Source organism: Eptesicus fuscus, chromosome 2, assembly GCF_027574615.1.
Source record: "Eptesicus fuscus isolate TK198812 chromosome 2, DD_ASM_mEF_20220401, whole genome shotgun sequence".
NCBI classification, from domain to species: domain Eukaryota; kingdom Metazoa; phylum Chordata; class Mammalia; order Chiroptera; family Vespertilionidae; genus Eptesicus; species Eptesicus fuscus.
Genome location: NC_072474.1, coordinates 68,963,673 through 68,982,288, shown reverse-complemented (window position 1 = coordinate 68,982,288; position 18,616 = coordinate 68,963,673). Strand labels below are relative to the sequence as shown.

Sequence of the window (18,616 nt, the reverse complement as noted above, 5' to 3'; positions counted from 1 at the left end):
GTTTCCTGCCCGTGAAAGTCACACCCAAACTGGACAGAGATCAAATTTGTCAGGGGGTGGGGAGGGGGAGGGGAAAAGGTGATGCTAATGACTGTAGCTGTAAAAGAACTTTTGTATGGGGTGGGGGGGGTCAGAGGTCATGGGCAAAGCCTCTCTCCTGACCCCCCAGAGGGGTCACTCTGGAGAAGCTGCTGCCTGCTTTGTAAAAGTTAAGGCGCCCAGAGATGGAAGGATTTAGCCCTAGGTCACAGGACTAGAAACGGAACTAGGAAGAGGAGCCAGGTCTTCGCGGCAGGTCCGTGTGTCCCGGCATCCAGGACCACCCCACGGCCAGAGCTCTGCTTCGCTTTAAGCTTACAGCTGTGCCTTTCGCGTTGATGGCAGGAACAGGTTATTTGGTGTATATGTGTTTTATTTGGTTCTCCCTTCTAACTCTTCAACCTCTTTCATGTTTTCCTACAACAGTTTTTCCTCAAAGTGTGAACTTGAGACAACTTGTATCCTAATGGTGCCTGTTTTAGGTGCAAATCTCTGTACTGTACTCTTTGCTAAGTCTAATTCGGACTAAGTGGGAAGCCTGCTTTTTAACAAACTTGCCAAGTGATTCTTCCTCCCACTGAGGCAGGCAGCGTGCAGCACGCCATGTTCTAGCTTCCTCTGGCTGGGGAGGTCCCTCCTACGCGTCTTACCTGGCCCCACAGAAGACCCAAAAGCATGGATCCACGTCCATCTGAGCAGCTCCCTGGTGATTCCTCGAAATGAAAGACTAGCGTTGTGCCTCTTGGCCATGAGGCGGAAGTAACATTCAGAATTCAGATTTTTCAACCTCAAACCAAGACCAGGAATGGTTCTTACCTTCCCTGAACTCCTTCACAGACGTGTTAGAACACAACCCAAATGCACAGAAATGTTCAAAAATAGCAATCGTGTGAGGCCGGCCTACTTTCCAAGGGCACAGCAGCTTGCGGCAGTTTCTAAAAATAGGCCTTTCTGATACAGGTCACCAAGCAGGAATGGCCTCCCGTGTCACTCTGTTTACAGTTCCCCATCTGGCACCTTCATAACAGCAGCGCTGGCTGGAGGAGGCTGGGGACCCACGTCGGTCCGGGGGGGGGAGAGGGGGGGGGTTCCCTGGGAAAGTGCAGCCTGGGCTGCAGCCCCGTGAAGGTGGACACTCGGCAGCATCCTGGCCGAGACCCGCCGTGTTTGGATGAAGGGCCCTTTCACCCTTGGTGTCATGATTCCTTGTCCCCTTCCCATCACTGCCTCAAAGTCAGGGGCAGAGGTCAAAAACGCCCAGTCCCGCCACGAGATACGAATGAACAGAAAAATAAGCTCATGTTCAGGAATGTACGGCCCGCGGTGTTTTGTTGGTTTAGGCTATCTTGCATTCTTTCCCCTTTGCAAACACGTGAGCTGGCAAGGCATCCTATAGTTGCCAATGTCACTTTGGCACCTTCCCATAAAAATGTACAGAACAGGCTCCCTTCTCTGATACGTTTGGAATAGCCCTGTAACAGCGAGAGTTCTTTCCTTCCTGTGTGGTAATGCATGGGGACCGCTGTCCTGGCCCCTACGTGCAGATGGCGTGGCTGGTGTGAGGATTAAAATGTCTTGGGGTTAACATTCCGAAATTAAGCAAATGGGATAAGAGAATGGGGACCCTTGGAATTGAACACAAGTGAGGTGATTAAACTGGGACCACCGGGCCTTCACATCTGTACGATTCACAGTCAGTCCTAAAGAAAAGGCTTATTTTGGATCACATGTAGAATATTATATCTAGGAATCCATTTTTTTTTAAAGATTTCTTTATTGATTTTTAGAAAGAGGGGAAAGGAAAGGAGAGAAAGAAACATCGATGTAAGAGAGACACATCGATCGGCTGCCTCATCCACACCCTCTACCAGGATCGAGCCTGCAACCTGGGTATGTGCAACCTTTCAGTGCACCGACAATGCCCAACCAACTGAGCCACACCGGCCAGGGTTAGGAATCGATTGTGATTTATGAGTTAGCTTGTCAACATTAATGAATAATCCTAGTAAGCTCTCCCCTGTTGTTAGCTTTGAGTGTTCTAAGCATTTCTTTCTCTCGCTTAATTCTCACAACAACCCCATGAAATAGGTATGATGATCACTCTGTTTTAAAGAAGAGGAAACAGCCCTGGCCGGTTTGGCTCAGTGGATAGAGCGTCGGCCTGCAGACTCCAGGGTCCCAGGTTCGATTCCGGTCAAGGGCATGTACCTTGGTTGCGGGCACATCCCCAGTAGGGGGTGTGCAGGAGGCAGGTGATCGATGCTTCTCTCTCATCGATGTTTCTAACTCTCTTTCCCTCTCCGTTCCTCTCTGTGAAAAATCAATAAAATATATTTTAAAAAAAAGAAAAAAAAAAAAAAAAGAAGAGGAAACAGACTTTCAATAAGGCAACCTGGCCAAGGGGGCAGACACCTCTAAGAAGTGTGGATTTGAACTCCCATCTAACCGACCCAAAAGCCCAAGCTTTTCCGCCAGTAGGTGTTCCGATGAGCCGGTTTTCTGTGATTGCTCAAACCCCTGAACCAGCGTGGGTCCTTCAGCCTCTGGCTGACCACAGTTTGGGTTGTGCCAATGCTTTTATTTATTTTGCTTTCAAAACAGTACACACTGGTGCCTTTTGTCTCCCCAGCCGTGTTGATTCAAATTCCCTTAAATAAATTAACCTTCCCCTCTTGTCTAACTCATTTGATGGGACCAAGTCCACCTGCCAATAAAAATAGAAATGGGAGAAACAACACAGCAAGAAGGGAGAAGCCACAGAGGGTTGTGTGGTTATCTGAATGTGAGTACAGCCTCATCATTTTTCTCCTCTCCCCCAAAACAAAACAAAAAGAGTCCCAAAGCTTGATTCTCATCACAGTTTGTTCTGTAATTTTTAAATGGTTGATATACCTGATTAGTGGAAATGTGGGAACAGTCATTGTTTTTGTAAGAGCACATTGGAGATTTTATCACTTCTCTTCCAAATACAGGCAGTCCTCGGGTTATGTCAGACTTGATATACGTCATTTCGTGGTTATGTCGCCATCTCCCATTTACAGTATTTATAAAAAAAAAGTTCCGTCATTTCGATGTATATACACATGTGCTTTATGTTTTTTTATTATTTATTAGCACAAGTAAAGGTCAGGAATTGTGATCTTTCTTTTAAATTTTTTTTACTGTCTCACTTCATTACTGCTGTGTATGTGCTCCATGTGAGTGACATCGGTGCTTATGGAGGTGGGTTCCGACTTACAGCGAAAATCGCGTTACGTCGCCGTAGGAACGGATCTCCAGTGTAACCCAAGGACCTGCCTGTATTAAATGTTTGATAATGGTGTTGAGTTTTAAGTGCTAGACCTGTGGGTACTAGCCCATAGCCCTGGAAGACTCTGTCCATTACAGGAGGGGCTGGCCTCTAGTTTTTAATAAGTGCCCCTGATTTTATCTAACAATCCTAGTCACATAACAATTTATATGTACAGAAGAAAAAAAATGAGTTCTTTATTCTGCCTAAATGTAATCTGATCTTCCCCATAAACCCATACTTGCTGGTCAGCAAGGAACCAGAGTTTTAGTCGTGGCCAAGTTAAAGCTAGCCTGGCCTCATTGTTGAATAGTACCTGGAGGTGACGCTTAGTCTTTCTAACATAAAATGCTCCCTTCTCACATGTAACCTTCAATCTCTACTGCCCAGCTGCTTTGCCAAAAGAGTGTCTGGGGTTTGGGGCAGGGGTGAGTGCAGGTCTTAGGGCACAGTGTCCCCTGGTCTCTAGGCTCTGGCTGTGGTCTTCCCCGTCACCTCCGACCTCCACCACTGAATTCTGCAGCTGTCAAATTCACGGTCAGCTCTGGCCTGGGTGATGCCCTGGGGGGGTCCCTGGCAACCTCCCACCGGCAGACACACACATTAGCTTCAGACCCCTTAGTGTCTGCCAAGTTCTCCACCCCAGGAACCCCTGGCCCAGTGTTCACCTCTGGATCATCTCACCCCATCATAGCTGCCTCATCCCAAGTCTACTGGCTGGCCTCTGATAGCTGTCTGAATCGATCCGGGCCTGGTCCTCCCCAGTGTGAGATTCTTCTAGAGCAGTGGTTCTCAACCTCTCTAATGCCGCGACCCTTTAATACAGTTCCTCATGTTGTGGTGACCCCCAACCATAAAATTATTTTCGTTGCTACTTCATAACTGTAATTTCGCTACTGTTATGAATCATAATGTAAATATCTGTGTTTTCCGATGGTCTTAGGCTCTACAGCAGCGGTTCTCAACCTGTGGTCGCCTAAGACCATCGGAAAACACAGATATTTACATTACGATTCATTAACAGTAGCGAAATTAGTTATGAAGTAGCAACGAAAATAATTTTATGGTTGGGGGTCACCACAACATGAGGAACTGTATTAAAGGGTCGCAGCATTAGAGAGGTTGAGAACCACTGCTCTAGAGTCTCAATGGAGCAAACAGAGCCAAGATTCCCCAACACCCTGGACATTCCCCTCACTTACCTCGCATCATTCACTCTTCTGCCTAAAGCCAGAGAGGTGAAATCAGAACTTGCCGGCATCTTTCCCTCATTTCCACAGTACTCCGGAATGGGAGGGGCTGGGCTTTCTCGCTATTTTCTTACTTTGCTCTATGCTTCTGTTCTGCTATAACGGCAAGCCTCCGATCTTAGGGGGGAGGGGCATCTTCTTTGCACTATGGGAAGAATTTGGTGATTGGAATCCTAGAGGCTTAACACTGGATATGCAGTGGTTCTCAAAAGTGTGGCCGCTGACCAGTAATGTGTGTGGAATGCAGGTTCTCAGGTCCTCCTCTAGAACTACCGAATCAGAAACGGGGGTTTGGGACTAGCACTCGATGGTTTACCAAGCTTTCCAGGTGATTCTGATGCCCCCTTAAGAACCCCAGCTTTAAAGATTTCAGCAAATTCTTTTATTCCCTCTTATAGGTTCCAAGCCTAAAGTCTTATTAAATAGACCAAATACTCCCCCAATCAATCTAGTTGATTAATATTGCTAATATCTAGCAATATTAATCATGTTTTGGTTTAAAAAGAAAGAAAGAAATGTGCAGCCTTTAAAAAGGAAGAAAATTTTGCCCTAACCGGTTTGGCTCAGTGGATAGAGTGTCGACCTGTGGACTGAAGGGTCCCAGGTTCGATTCCAGTCAAGGGCATGTACCTTGGTTGCGGGCACATCCCCAGTAGGGGGTGTGCAGGAGGCAGCTGATCGATGTTTCTCTCTCATCGATGTTTCTAACTCTCTATCCCTCTCCTTTCCTCTCTGTAAAAAAGTTAATAAAATATAAATTTTTTTAAAAAAGGAAGAAAATTTTGACACATGGTACAACATGAGTGAACATTGAGGATGTTATGCTAAGTGAAATAAGCCAGTCTCAAAAAACAAATACTGCATAGATCCACAGGTGTGACATACCTAAAGTAGTCAATTTCATAGATACGGGAAGTAGAATGGTGCTTGCCAAAGCCTGGGGGAACCGATGACTGGGGAGTTATTGTTTTATGGGTACAGAGTTTCAGTTTTGTAAGATGAGAGGAGTTCTGGAGATGGGCGGTGGTGATGTTTGCACTACAATGTGAATGTACTTAACGTTACTGAACTGCACAATTAAAAATGGTTAAGGTGCTACATTTTGTTATGTGTATTTTACCACAATTTAAAAAATTAATTAAAAATTAAATAAGGAATTTGGTAGCTAAGCAAAGATTAAAGTTGTGAGTCAAAAATGGTTGAAGTTCTTAAGCAACAGGTATCGATTCGAGGAAAGGTCACATGGCTAACTCGCCTGCTTAACTGTGGAACATAATCCTGGATGATAGGGTTCAGGTCTAAACTTTGAAACAGATGCTTCTAGTAAGTTTGGGTACTTCACTAGATCGTGGTTGAGTTTCTGAGCCACCTGAAGTGTAAAAAGAAGATGGCAAATAGACCTGGCTCTAGAACTCAGATAGGATAGTTGGTCTTAGTGTGACCATTGAGATAAAAGGTATTATGGAATTTTTGCATATCTCAGACTAAAAGGCCTTCAGCATAAGTGAACTGCTAGTGGCCTGTATCCTTCTACATAAAAAGTATTGGCAAACCATCAGTTTTCCCCCATCTGTTGAAGGAATGAGCCACCAGGGAGGGCCTGGCAGTGTACTCTGTCCATTGGCTTGAATAGAAGGTCCTCTAGTGCCTTTATTGCTCTGCTCTGCCAGTCATTGGGCATATGAGCCCATCCTCCCCAGAGGCAGCGATGAGGTGAAGGTATTGGCAGATGGTGGCAGATGTTACTGGCAGCTTTAGACCACCCTCTACCTCCTAATAATATCATTGATTGCTCACCCAATAAAATAATATTCTTAATATGAACAATTCATGTGTTCTCAATTTGTTAGAGAATGAATAAAAGCATCTTTAGAAAACTGCTCCGGTCCAAGTGAAAACAGTGACCTTACTATGCAGAACACAGCTTCAAGACAAGTTCCTGCAACTCCTTCACAATCCGCTTGCCACCAGGAAGCCCTCTTGTAGGAAATTCTGTCCCACGGTTGCAGGCTGCACAAATTTCCTGGGAGAGAGGAAAAAAAATTTTTTTTATTATACACCATTTTGCAAAATATTTATTTCTGTAATCAGCATGGAAAATGTTGAGGACTACATGTTTGAAATGCTGATTTTTCTGGCAAAGCCATATTTTGTCAAGTGGCTATAGAAGCATTTTTCTTCTTTTTTTGCTGTTGTTTTTTTTCCAATTACAGTTGACATACAATATTATATTAGTTTCAGGTGTTTAATATAGTGATTAGACATTTATATAACTTATGAAGTGATCTCCCAGATAAATCTAATACCCATCGGACACCATACCTAGTTATTATAATATTAATAACTATATTTCCTATGCTGTACTTTACATCCCCAAAGAAGGATCTTTGAACACCCAAATCAAAACCCTATTTGTACAAGACAATGTTCTCATAAACCCAAGGGAAAAGATAGCGAGGTATTTATTTTAATTTTGTTCATTAAGTTGTTTTAAAAATAAAAGTACGTAGCCCAGCCAGTGTGGCTCAGTGGTTGGGCATCTACCCATGAACCAGGAGGTCATGGTTCTATTCTTCATCAGGGCACATGTCCCGGTTGCAGGCTTGCTCCCCAGAAGGGGGCGTGCAGGAGGCAGCTGATGGATGATTCTCATCATTGATGTTTCTCTTTCCCTCTCCCTTCCTCTCTCTGAAATGAATAAAAACATATTTTTTAAAAAGTTAAAAATAAAAGTACCTAGATAATAAACATCAGTTTTCAATACCTCTTTCAATACCTTTCCATACCACCACCAATCCTTATAATGTGACGTGTGAGCTCCTAGTCAGACTCTACATTGAATAAGGTTCATTATGCTCCTGGTTAAGAAATGAAGTTTGTTATATTCTTGTGGAAGAGTTAAGAAAACATGCCATTTACTTACTTTATGGGGGGGGCGTGTAGTCCAGTGGAAAAGTCCCTGGGCTTTGTAATGGCCTTGCCTTGATCCTCGACTTCTCACGTATTGGCTGTGGAGGTAGCTGCATAACCTGCTACAGATACAGTTTTCTTTAGCTGTACAGTTGGAATACATTCTATCTAAATTTGTATCTCAGTGGGTTTTTTGATACTTAAATGAGATACTCTATGTAGAGTGGCAAGTACATCTTGGCCTATGGTAGTCACACGGGAAATGATAGTTATCAGACAGAATAGGTGTGTGAGAGCAACAAGTAACAGAAGGGGCAGAGGCAGTTGGCTAAGTCTGTGGGCTCCATCTTTTGTTGGGTCTACCATGACTCTTTTCAGTTGTATTCTTGCTTAGTGAAGCCCCGTTTTATTTCTTTCAGACCTGAAGCAACTAGATCTGTCATAAATTTCTTGAGATTAAGATTTGAATTAGGCAACAATTGGCAAAGCTAATTGATGTGGAGGTCAAAGTGGGGGTGGGGAGTGTGGCATAGGCTGGAAACATCAGGAAGGAACCTTAGCAGATGCAGAAAATAGTCTATATATTCTTTACTGTTTACATAAGATTGGTGCACCTTACACAGTCTGCATGTGTTGCACCTTAATACAAAAAAAAGGGAAAAAATTAGAAATGAATTGAACTACATGTTCGTAAGGATAAAAAGGTCTCCACATATCAAATCCACTATTAGGTGAAGGAATTAAGAAGTACAAATTGGTAGTTACAGCATAGACATAGGATGTAAAATACAGCATACAGAATCCTAATATATAAAAACCCAGGGTCCATAATGACCAACTGAAGGCTTGACCGAACACTGGAAGTCAGTCCTGCAGTCTGTGCTGGGTTGTCATGGTGACCCAGCACTGACTGTCACTGGGGTGGGTGCAGCAACCCAGCACTGACTGCCAAGGGGGCTGCAAATCAGGCCTGGAGAGAGGCCCAAAGAGAGAGGCAGGGTCTAATCCACAGCCTCCATGGCAGCCGTTGATCAGCTGTTGCCTCTCTCTTTCTTGGGCCTCCTCAGGGGCTGCTGATCAGCCCCGCCTCTCTGATCAGGCCCAAAGATAGGCCCGGAGACACTGACTGGCATAGAAACCAATCAATCAGAACCAAATCTGGGTGAACTGTGAGGAGCCAATGGCTTCCTCAGAGGCAGAGCTTTAGACACTGACTGGCATAGAAACTGACCAATCAGAACCAAATTGGCCGGCAGGGGAGGGCAGTTGGGGACGAGATCAGGCCAGCAGGGGAGGGCAGTTGGGGCCAACCAGGCTGGCAGGGGAGGGTAGTTGGGGGTGAGATCAGGCCGGCAGGGGAGGGCATTTGGGGGTGAGATCAGGCCAGCAGGGGAGGGCAGTTAGGGGTGATCGGGCAGGCAGAGGCAGTTGGGGGTGAGATCAGGCTGGCAGGGGAGAGCAGTTGGGGGCGAGAACAGGCCGTCAGGGGAGGGCAGTTAGGAGCGGTCAGGCAGACAGGCAGAGGCAGTTAGGGGCAATCAGGCAGGCAGGCAGGTGAGCAGTTAGGAGCCAGCAGTCCCAGATTGCGAGAGGGATGTCCGATTGGAGAGGGTGCAGGCTGGGCTGAAGGAACCCACCCCCCCCTTCTGTGCATGAATTTCGTACACCGGGCCACTAGTATAGGTAATAATATTGTAATCATTATGCATGGTGCCAGGTGGGTACTAGACTTACCGGGGGATCACTTTGTAAATTATATAAATGTCTAATCACTATGCTGTACACCTGAAACTAACGTAAAATAATATTTAATGTCAACTGTAATTGAAAAAAATTCAAGGAAAAAAAATCTATAAATCTAGACAATTTTGTTTTTAAAAAGCCACGTCAGTGAATTTAATCAAGTTCTTTGATTGGCAGCATTTGAAAACTACATCTTACAGAAGTATTTGACCTGCAGACATTTGTTTGATCTAGAAATATTTGGCCTGTAAACATTTATTTAATCCACATTAAAAATGTGGAAGTTTTACATAAGAATCTGGCTTTCTGGCTTCTGGAAAAATCAGACAATCTGGCAACACTGGCTTGGAGCGGTGTGTGCCCACGTCAGGTGACGCGTTCCCTCTCCAGTTTGCTTCGGGGCCCCACTGCTTCCTATGATCTTAACACCTGCCACTTTTTTCATCTCCAGCCAATTGCCCAGACTGAGTCTTTTCCAATAGACGGGTGGTTGACAGTTTCTAATACTAAACCGGGGCTGAGAGTCAGTGTGTCTTCTCTTTGATCTCTCCAGTGCCCACCCTGGCAAGCCCTCATGAACTGTTTGCTGAATGAATGGAAAACCCCACATAATGTGCTGACTGCCTGCTTGTGACATCTCTTGCCACACTTCGTTGCAAGGCACGTGGGGTTGCTGCCCTGCTGTGATTCGAACTGCCTTTTTGTACTATGGTAGAGGCTTAGGAAACTGAAAGGAAGAATGTTCTTTACACTGTCCATTTGAATTATGATTTGAAGCAGGTTTTATCATACCAAATTATCATCAGGCTAATTGCTTGACAGCCGCTCTCGTTACTGCTGACTGGCGCCATTCAACTGATCTACTCCGCTGATATCTGGGGAGGGTGGCGTGGCATAGTCTCCCTAGGGAGAAGTCTGCTAGCCAGAAAAATCCCCAACTCCTAAATGTTGAGCATGCCACGCACATCCCATTTCTAAGCCACACCAACTCTAACATATACAGTAGTGTTTAAGAGTATACTTAGAAATCGGGTGGTCTGGGTTCAAGTCCTGTTACTGACACTTGCTTGTTTTGTGAGCCTGGCCAGTTTTTAATCCATCTGTGCCTGAGAGTCTTCAGCACTCAAGTGGGTAGAAGGGTAGCAGCTCCTTAGCAGGGGTGTTAGAAGAGTTAAAACAAAATATATAAAGTACTCAATATCCTGCCTGCTATGTAGTAAACACCCTATTACATTTGTATATAAGTATGTAACTGTAATTGACATTGACTATTACCTTTACACCACATTCATTTTTTTATATTAGCTGTGGGATTTTCCTAAAGATTGAAATGAGTCATTAATAGCTAAGCGGTTAGAGCATTGGCCCGTGCACCAAGGGGGCTCTAGTTCAATTCCCATGAAGGGCACGGACCTTGGGCAGCATGCAAGTGGGAGGCAACCAGTAGATGTGTCTCTCACGCACATGGATGTTTCTCTCTTCTTCTCCCTCTCCCTCCCTCCTTTCCACTTTCTCTGAAAAGCAATGGAAAAGTATCCTCGGGTGAGGATTAACCTCAATAAACAAACAAATAAACAAGCAAATAAATAATGATGCTGTAATTTGTGTTCCTCGGTGTTCTTTCTCCAGGGTTCTTTTCGCCCTCCAGGGTAAGCTGTGAACCCACATCTATACCTGTCATTCTGAGCACTCAACAGCAGGTTGGGTTCCCCATCAGGGATGTTGGGACTGAGCTCAATGCCTTTATTTGCTGCCTTCTGGCCTCTAACATTCTTATGAAGAAATACCATGGTTCCCCCGACCCCTGCCGAATTAGAGACTGTGAAGAGAGAAAAAAGAACAGGGGTGATATGATTACTTTGGGCCTGTTAGTCTCAGACAAAATGATAACAGAAGCATAATTTATATATTTTTTTCCATTAATTTTTAGAGAGAATGGGAGGGAGAGGGAAGATGGAAGAGAGAAAGAGTCTGGCATGGGGTGGGGAGAGAAACATTGACGTGAGAGAGACACATCAATTTTTTGCCTCCTGCACATACCCCGCCCGGGACCAGGTATCAAACCTGCAACGCAGGTACATGACCTTGACCAGGAATCAAACCCTCAACCCGCTGGTACACAGACCAACATTCTAACCACTGAGCCATGCTGGCCAGGACTAGAAGCATAATTTAAATGGAAAGTGTGGCTTTCATCAGTAGCACCAGCAATAAAAAAAATCATGCCTCTGATTTCTGTATCATAAGTGGTTTATGTCCCATGGCTATTATACAGGAGAGGTATGGTAATACTTTAACTGACATCTTTTATGATGCTAAGAGGCCTACAGGCATTATCTCATCAGTCTTGATGTCAGCATGTGGTCAGATTGGGATAAAAATTTTCACCTGAGTACAAAGTGAACCTAGCTCAGCTGCTGTGTGTCCACTTAGCATGTCCTCAAGGGCCTGACTCCTTTAGAAACACTTGGAGTTCTCCAACAAATTCAATTTCCCATGAAATTAATCAAAAAGGGAATTGAAAAGAGAAACTGAGTTTAAGTTTCTCTCTAGTTTCACTACCCAGTTCTGTGGGGTTTTTCCCCAGCATGGAACTTCTATGTGAAAATTTGCTGAGTTGGGCTAAACTAATTCTTTAAAAAAAAAAAAAAAAAACAACTTTTTTAAAAAATATATTGATTTTAGAGAGGGAGGAAAGGAAGAGAAAGAGAAACATCGATGTAAGCAAGATACATCCATCAATTGCCTCCTGTACGTGCCCCGACTGGGATTGAACTGCAACCTGGGTGTGTGTCCTGACTGGGAATTGAACCCATCACCTTCCAGTGCATGGCTCAACACCCAACTAAGCCACAGCAGCCAGGTCTAAACTAATCATGGCCCCCACAAAAATGTATTTACCTTTTTGCTTTACATATCATTGTCACCTTGTTCATCGCCACTGTCCTCACCAGTGCCATCTATTTTACTATTTACATTGTCTCTTCCTCCTAAAGACACAATGTGATTTCTACAAGTGAGATGGGCAGGATACCAGCTCTGCCTGAATTGTTTATAAACATGATTTTGTAAGGCTTACTCTACTTTTTGAGAATCTAATATATGCCCATCATTGCTCTGGGTGCTTGGGACGCAGCCATGATGAAAACAAACACACCTGTCCTCATGAGGTGACCTTCTTCTGAGCAGAGGAATGAACAATAAGCGTGATACATATGTCAATTATACAGTCAATTATACAGAAGGGAGTGAGCAATCCATGACAAGAAAGCAGTCCACAGACTGTTTTTATCTCCTCCACTCATAAAACTCAATTTCTCCTGGGAGGATTGAGGACCAACTTTTAATTTTTTTTAATATTCTCTGTGAAAGTACTTGGAGTTTCTAGAGCAGAGCATACAAATACAAGGGCTGGCAAGTAAGTGCTGTGGAGGCCTTCCCTTCTACCTTACATCGTGGATGGGTCTACCCTGAGCTGCTAGAGACCGGTGTGCTGTGCACAGGCACAGACCCAAGGAAATGGAAAATCCCCTTCATGTTTTTGTGAGGCTTTCTCTCCACTGACACTCCCATCTCTGGTCACCAACAAGCTCCCTTCAAGGACATGTGCAGGTCATTAAGGGAACATACCCAGGGAGATCTGTGCTCTGAAATCAAGGCCATCTGTCTTGGCCTGCAGTTTGTCAACAGAGTAACATAAACCTCTCCTGCCTGTGGGTTTTTTTGTGTGTTTTTTTTTTGTCTTGTTTTGTTTTGTTTTTAGTTTGTTTTGTTTTTTAGATTAAAAACATAATTTTTTAAATTTCTTTTTTATTGTTTTGGGGTTTTTTTTAACATATATTTTTATTGATTTCAGAGAGGAAAGGGAGAGGTAGAGAGAGATAGAAACATCAATGATGAGAGAGAATCATTGACTGGCTGCCTCTTGCACACCCCCTACTGGGGATCAAGTCCACAACCCCGGGCATGTGCCCGGACCAGAATCAAACCCAGGACCCTTCAGTCCACAGGCTGATGCTCTACCCACTGAGCCAAACCAGCTAGGGCTGGGTTTGTTTTTTAAAAGGTAATCAGAAGAAAATCGGATGTGCCTGAGTAGATCACATTTTAGAAAAAAAGAAAAATAAAAGCCCCATATTTCTCCAAAAACTCATCTAGTATATTCTTTTATTTCTCTTTACCACAGAGATTAGTACTGGGGAGAAACTTAGTGATGTTTTGGATTAGGCTGAGACAATAAGTGACCTGCTCAAGGTCACTAAGCAGGTCAGTGGCAGAACCAGAAGTTGAAAGCCAAGCCCTCATGTCCTGGTCCAGTGCACCTTGGTTTCCACAACACTGCTCCCAGATTAGATCATCAATGCTTTTTGAGCGTGGATTGTGTAACCCTCCACAGCTGATTGCCAAAGAAGCTAGGTAGGCAGGTAATAAAGGAGAAGTCTAAGATGTTTGTGCAAGCATTCCAGATTCTCATAGAAATCTGAAGTAGAGCAAGCAGGAAATAGAAGGTAGGGCTGAGGGCAGGTTTACGGGGGTGGGAGGCAGCTCAGCAGGAGGAGGGGTAGCTGGTGGGCATTCCAGTGTGAAGGACTTCCTGTGCATCCAAGTCACATGTACTGACATGAAGGGCATCATTTCCAGCCTTGAGGATTCCAGACTCCACTGTCCTTCCATCCATGAGTGGCTGCCAGGCCACCGAAGGGTAAAGGGGACACTCGCTGTGCTGTCTCGCTTCAGATCCTCAGATCCTGGGGAAGGTGGGAGAGGATCATCCAGCCCACACCACAGCTATCAGGGAACATCGGAGCTCTCCCTGCGGGCCAGGCCCTGGGCTAAGCGCTTAACTTCCATCATCACATTCGCCCTCACAGCAGATCAGTTCTATCATCAGTCCCATTTCAGGAGAAGAGAAAACTGAGGCTTGGAGCAGTTTAGGAATTGGCCCAGGGTTACAAAGCTAGTGAATGCCAACGTCAGAATTCAGATTCTCCTGGACAGAGTGGTGGTTCAAAGCTTGGAGTCCCTAGCCCTGCAGCTTGCTGGCTGTGAAGTGTTCAACAGCTTTCTTAGCCTCCTCAAGCCTCCCTTTCCTCCTCCATAAAGTTGTAACATAATTATAGCCTTTACTTTATAGATGTGTGGTGATGATTAGAGAAGGTAACGTAGTAACTATTGACACATAGTTAATTACTAGTTGTGTGAAAGTTAACTACAGGTTGAATCACATGGAATTGCCATTACAGTAGACCAAAAGTCGTCAAAGATAGACAATTTCATACGGTTCAATCTAATACTACATAGCTGTCCATCCTTTGTAAATATAACAACGGTTCCCTTAGTCATCTCATAATTTGTGGAAAGAGAGGTGACTTAATTGTTTCACTATAATTTTTTTTTCCCCCTTTACTGGCCTGCTTGCTTTAGCTTCTCTAAAGAACCCCGTAGAGATATCCTCTCTTCTCATGTTACCTAGCACCCACGAGGACAGTTCCCAGAGCCACCGATTGGTTGAGGCTGTTGTCACAGGGAACGTGATGGAGAGTAGATCTGAAGTGAGCCGAGACTGGACAGAGATGGACTATGAGGAAATTTCTGGTGAAATGAAGAGGGAGTGGTCTTTGCTCCTTTAAACCACCGTGCATGTTCTGCTGTTTGAGGGAATGGCATTCCCATACCAGGCAGCTAATTATGATCAACAGATGTCCAGCATCAACCGGTGGGCCTTCTGGACTGTGGAGATGAGCTCCTTGTCAGCGGCAGGAGGTTCAACTTGACACAAAATTAATGTCATGGCCTGGCTGCTCTTGAACTCCGGCTCGGTGGGAGTAGTCTGTGATGAAAGGACATGCAACTCAGCTGTTTGGGGAGAAATTGTAAAGGGGTGGGGTGAGGGGGAGAACATAAAACTGGGGTAAGAATTTTGCCCACCTAAAAGGAAGAGACAACTGAGGTTTAGAGAAGCTTAGTAATCGGCCCAGAATCACAAAGCTAGTGAATGCCAACGTCAGAATCCAGGTTCTCTTTCATAGCGGTGGTTCGAAGTGTGGGCGCTGGAATCAGGTTGCCAGGGTGTGGACCCCCCTAGCATTTTTTAGAAAGAATGCATCGATGGTGCAAGATCTAGCAGGAGGCATCTCTTCTGAAAGATGATTCTCTGCCCCACCCTCACCACTGTTCCCATCTCACACTTGCCTCAATCCTGTTTCCTTAGATTTCACATTATAGGAATATAAATAGCTCTGGAATTCAAGTAACATTCTGGAGACTCAGCCTTCCCAGTGAATACAAGGAATAGTCTTTAAATAAAAGTCATTTCAGCATTAAGATGAAATGCAATGCCATCTTTAAGGACACTTGAGACTTCCTTGGTGTCTAGAATAGAAATTACTACTGCATTTAGAATATATTGCCTCCCGTGACTTCAGAATTCTTTTCCCCATTCTTTCTTTCCTCATCTAAAAAATAATCTGTAAGACTTTTCAAGATTCTTTAGCAAGGAGGTTTATAAGTGATCTGTGGGTCCCATGATGTGTTCCTCCCACCATGGGAGGTGTAAAGTAATGAAAATGTATTTACATGCCCATGACCTCGGACACGCTCGGGGTCCCATTTGCTTTCTGTGTGCACTGTTCCTTTCTTCTCTTCGCGTCTGCGGTTACTGTTACGCTGACCCCTGTGTATTTGGTCTGGGGCAAATCCCAGGACTTGAGTGGAGCACGACTCACCCCCGCAGCTGCAAAGGGTCGCAGTTTCAGGGCTCAGATAAGAGAGTTAAGGGAAATTCCTGTAACTGGCGGCGGTTTAGGGAACCTGTTATGATTCCATCCACAGATGTGAGCGGCCAGGCACTCCACGGCGGTGAGTTTTATAAAACGCAGCCTTGTTGTTGTTGGGTGTTTTGTTGTCGTTGTTTGTTTTTCACAGGTAGCATCTTTATCAGCCTTTGTGTCTGAGGTGATTTTTGCCATTTTGGATTTTACTGTTGGCAACGATGAGTGTAAGAAAGATTTTTCTTTTCCTTTGATTCTCCCTCTCTTTCTCCTAGTTTCTATTGGACACGATTGCTTGCAAAAACCACAGCTGATTAAAAATTGAACTTATTCGGCTGCAGAGGAGTCCGAGTGGAGACTGGCCAGGGGCAGGAGGAGGAGGAGGAGGGGGAGGGGGAGGGGGAGGGGGCGGAGGGCGGGGCACTCCACGGTTAAAGCTCCCGAGGCGAGCCGGTCTTTCTTACCTTCACTTAATTGTCATCGCAGATCGCAGTGCACTCTGTTGTTTACGAGTCAAAGAACCTAGAGCGACGCTCTTTGGGGAAGGGCAGGGCCCGGCCCGCCCGCCACCACCAGCTCTCCTTGCAACAGCCTGACAAATAGCTCTCCGCCGCGTGGGGCCGGAGCGCGCGCCGGCCCCGCTGCCAGCGCCGCGGCAGGAACCGGTTCTCAGGTTCTGGCCGCGTGTCCTTCCCGGTCCGTCAGGGGCTGCTGTCAGGCGTGCGGGCCGCGATTGGCTGGGAGGAGGGCAGTCCTCCCACCTGCCTGTTGTACCCGGCTAATCAGGGCAGCCGTTGGATTGCAGGTTCGGAGCGGAGGCGCCCGGTGGTGTCAGACACCTGTGTCTTCTTAGCTCTCCCCTTCCTGGCGCTGGCTCCCGTGGATCCCTTCCCGGCTGGAACTGTGCCTGGACGCCACCGCTCCCGAGCCACTGAGCCCCCCCTCGGCGGGCCAGCTTGGCCCAGGGTCCCCCGGCACAGGCATGTCCAACAGACATCTGAGGACAATGGACATGCTAGCTTAGACGTCCTTAAGGTAAGTCCATTTTACACCAGATATTCCTCAACATTATAGTCCGCATTGATCTTGACGGAAAGGCCGGTATGGGGAAGGTAGACTAAAGAGAGGCGGGGGAAGTATACTTTAGGCTGTTGTGATGAAATCACGAAGTTATTCGCCGTCAGAGGTGCTTGCAAAAGGATACCAAGGCAGAATCAGTGAAGATGTGAGTTTGGACGAGGGTACCGGACAAATGACCGCAACCCTTGCAGGCCATTGACTCCTCATTGTGTACTCCTTCCTATTTGACCAGGAGCTCAAGCGAAGGTGGAACAAAGTAACTTTTCATTAGGGCCAGCACATACACTATGTGTGGACGGTATCATAGAAAGTGAGGCTGAACATTCTAGCTCCTTCCGATCATGCCACCCCCAGCATTGCTAGTCTCATGCTAATTACCTACTTATTTTTAAAGCTTCCTTTAACTTTTTCTCTTGTAATATGAAAGCAGTTTTCCTTGTTAAGGTTTGCTCAACATCAGGGAATTTGTTCAACTCCGGGGAATTAGAAAATTAGTAGGGGGTTTGATTGTCTTGCTTCACTCCACTCATCCTTATGTTCAAGAGAGAGTCAGATTCTAAATGCTAGCACCCAAATGTGAGCAACAAATCCTTAGGATTATTAAGCCATGATTCTGATTGAACCTAAGCTCTGCTCTGATTTCATTTGACTTGTAAGCTGATTGACAGATACATCAAGGACCCTCCTGTCTTCCCCTTGGATTGCTGTCAGCATATGTGTCACTCTAGGATTTAGTCATCCAAGGTTGTTGGTAAAAAGACTAGTGCTTAACAGGCCTGCCTGTTTTGCCCTGAGAGGGAGGAAGTCATTTTCCTTTAGATTTTTTTTTTTTTAATGAAAACTTGCTGTAAGTGAATGAAGATCTATCTGTAAATCCAAAGAGGTTCGGAGACTACTTTTCCCATCTTATTAATTCCGAAGCTGTAAACACCTTCATGAAACAAGGGTGTTCTCTAATTCTGAATCGCCTGTTCAAGTGGCAGCAGTAACAGAGAGACCAAAGGGAGTTGGCAGAAAGAGGAGATAAGCATTCATGAACCGTTCACTTGAAATCTATGTTAATCATCCTGAAATGTGTGTTTTTTTTTCCAATGTTCATAGCCAATTGGAAATTTCCATCTTTCTCCTCTAACTCATCTTTGTAAAAACATTTTTCTATATTAAGATCAACATGTCAGTAACGCTAAAAATGGCTGCTTTGATGAATAAAAGCATCAGAAATGACATTCCCCATGGGGTGAAATGGGATCATCACACAAGTCTACAGCTATCATTTTAAATATAATGTGCGTGCAAATAGGCAGATGGTTGGTGGTAAATGAAAAATTAGATTGGTTAGTAGGTAGATACTAAGTGAATTTATAAATATTGAGAGAGTTGAAGGAGAAATGGACTTTGGAAAGCTAAATAAATGTATGTTTAGCATTGACTTACATTTCAAAATTCTACCTTCGCTTATGAATTACACCTAGAGAGTGTATAAATCAAAGATGATTTCCTGGATTAAGGGTAAGTCATTTTCGTATGGGAAAGGA

The 18,616-nt window shown here is 44.9% G+C and overlaps 1 protein-coding gene and 2 long non-coding RNA genes across 4 annotated transcripts in view; 2 read left to right on the top strand and 1 right to left on the bottom strand.

The window, feature by feature from the left end:
- SHROOM3 (shroom family member 3) overlaps nucleotides 1–18,616 on the top strand; it is a 292,517-nt gene that overhangs the window by 108,018 nt on the left and 165,883 nt on the right. The window lies entirely within an intron of this gene.
- Nucleotides 6,453–16,689, bottom strand: LOC129151847 (uncharacterized). Of its 2 annotated transcripts, none has more exons than XR_008558531.1 (3): nucleotides 16,466–16,689; nucleotides 7,502–7,610; nucleotides 6,453–6,601 (listed from the first exon to the last, which is right to left on the bottom strand). It is a non-coding gene; the product is annotated as an uncharacterized LOC129151847 (long non-coding RNA). The 2 variants fall into 2 exon arrangements; XR_008558533.1 differs by lacking the exon at nucleotides 16,466–16,689 and adding an exon at nucleotides 10,906–10,948.
- The window catches only part of LOC114232250 (uncharacterized), a 22,728-nt gene continuing 20,633 nt past the window's right edge, over nucleotides 16,522–18,616 (top strand). Inside the window, exon 1 of the long non-coding RNA XR_008558529.1 lies at nucleotides 16,522–17,036. This is a non-coding gene — a long non-coding RNA (uncharacterized LOC114232250). The remainder of the gene's footprint in view (nucleotides 17,037–18,616) is intronic.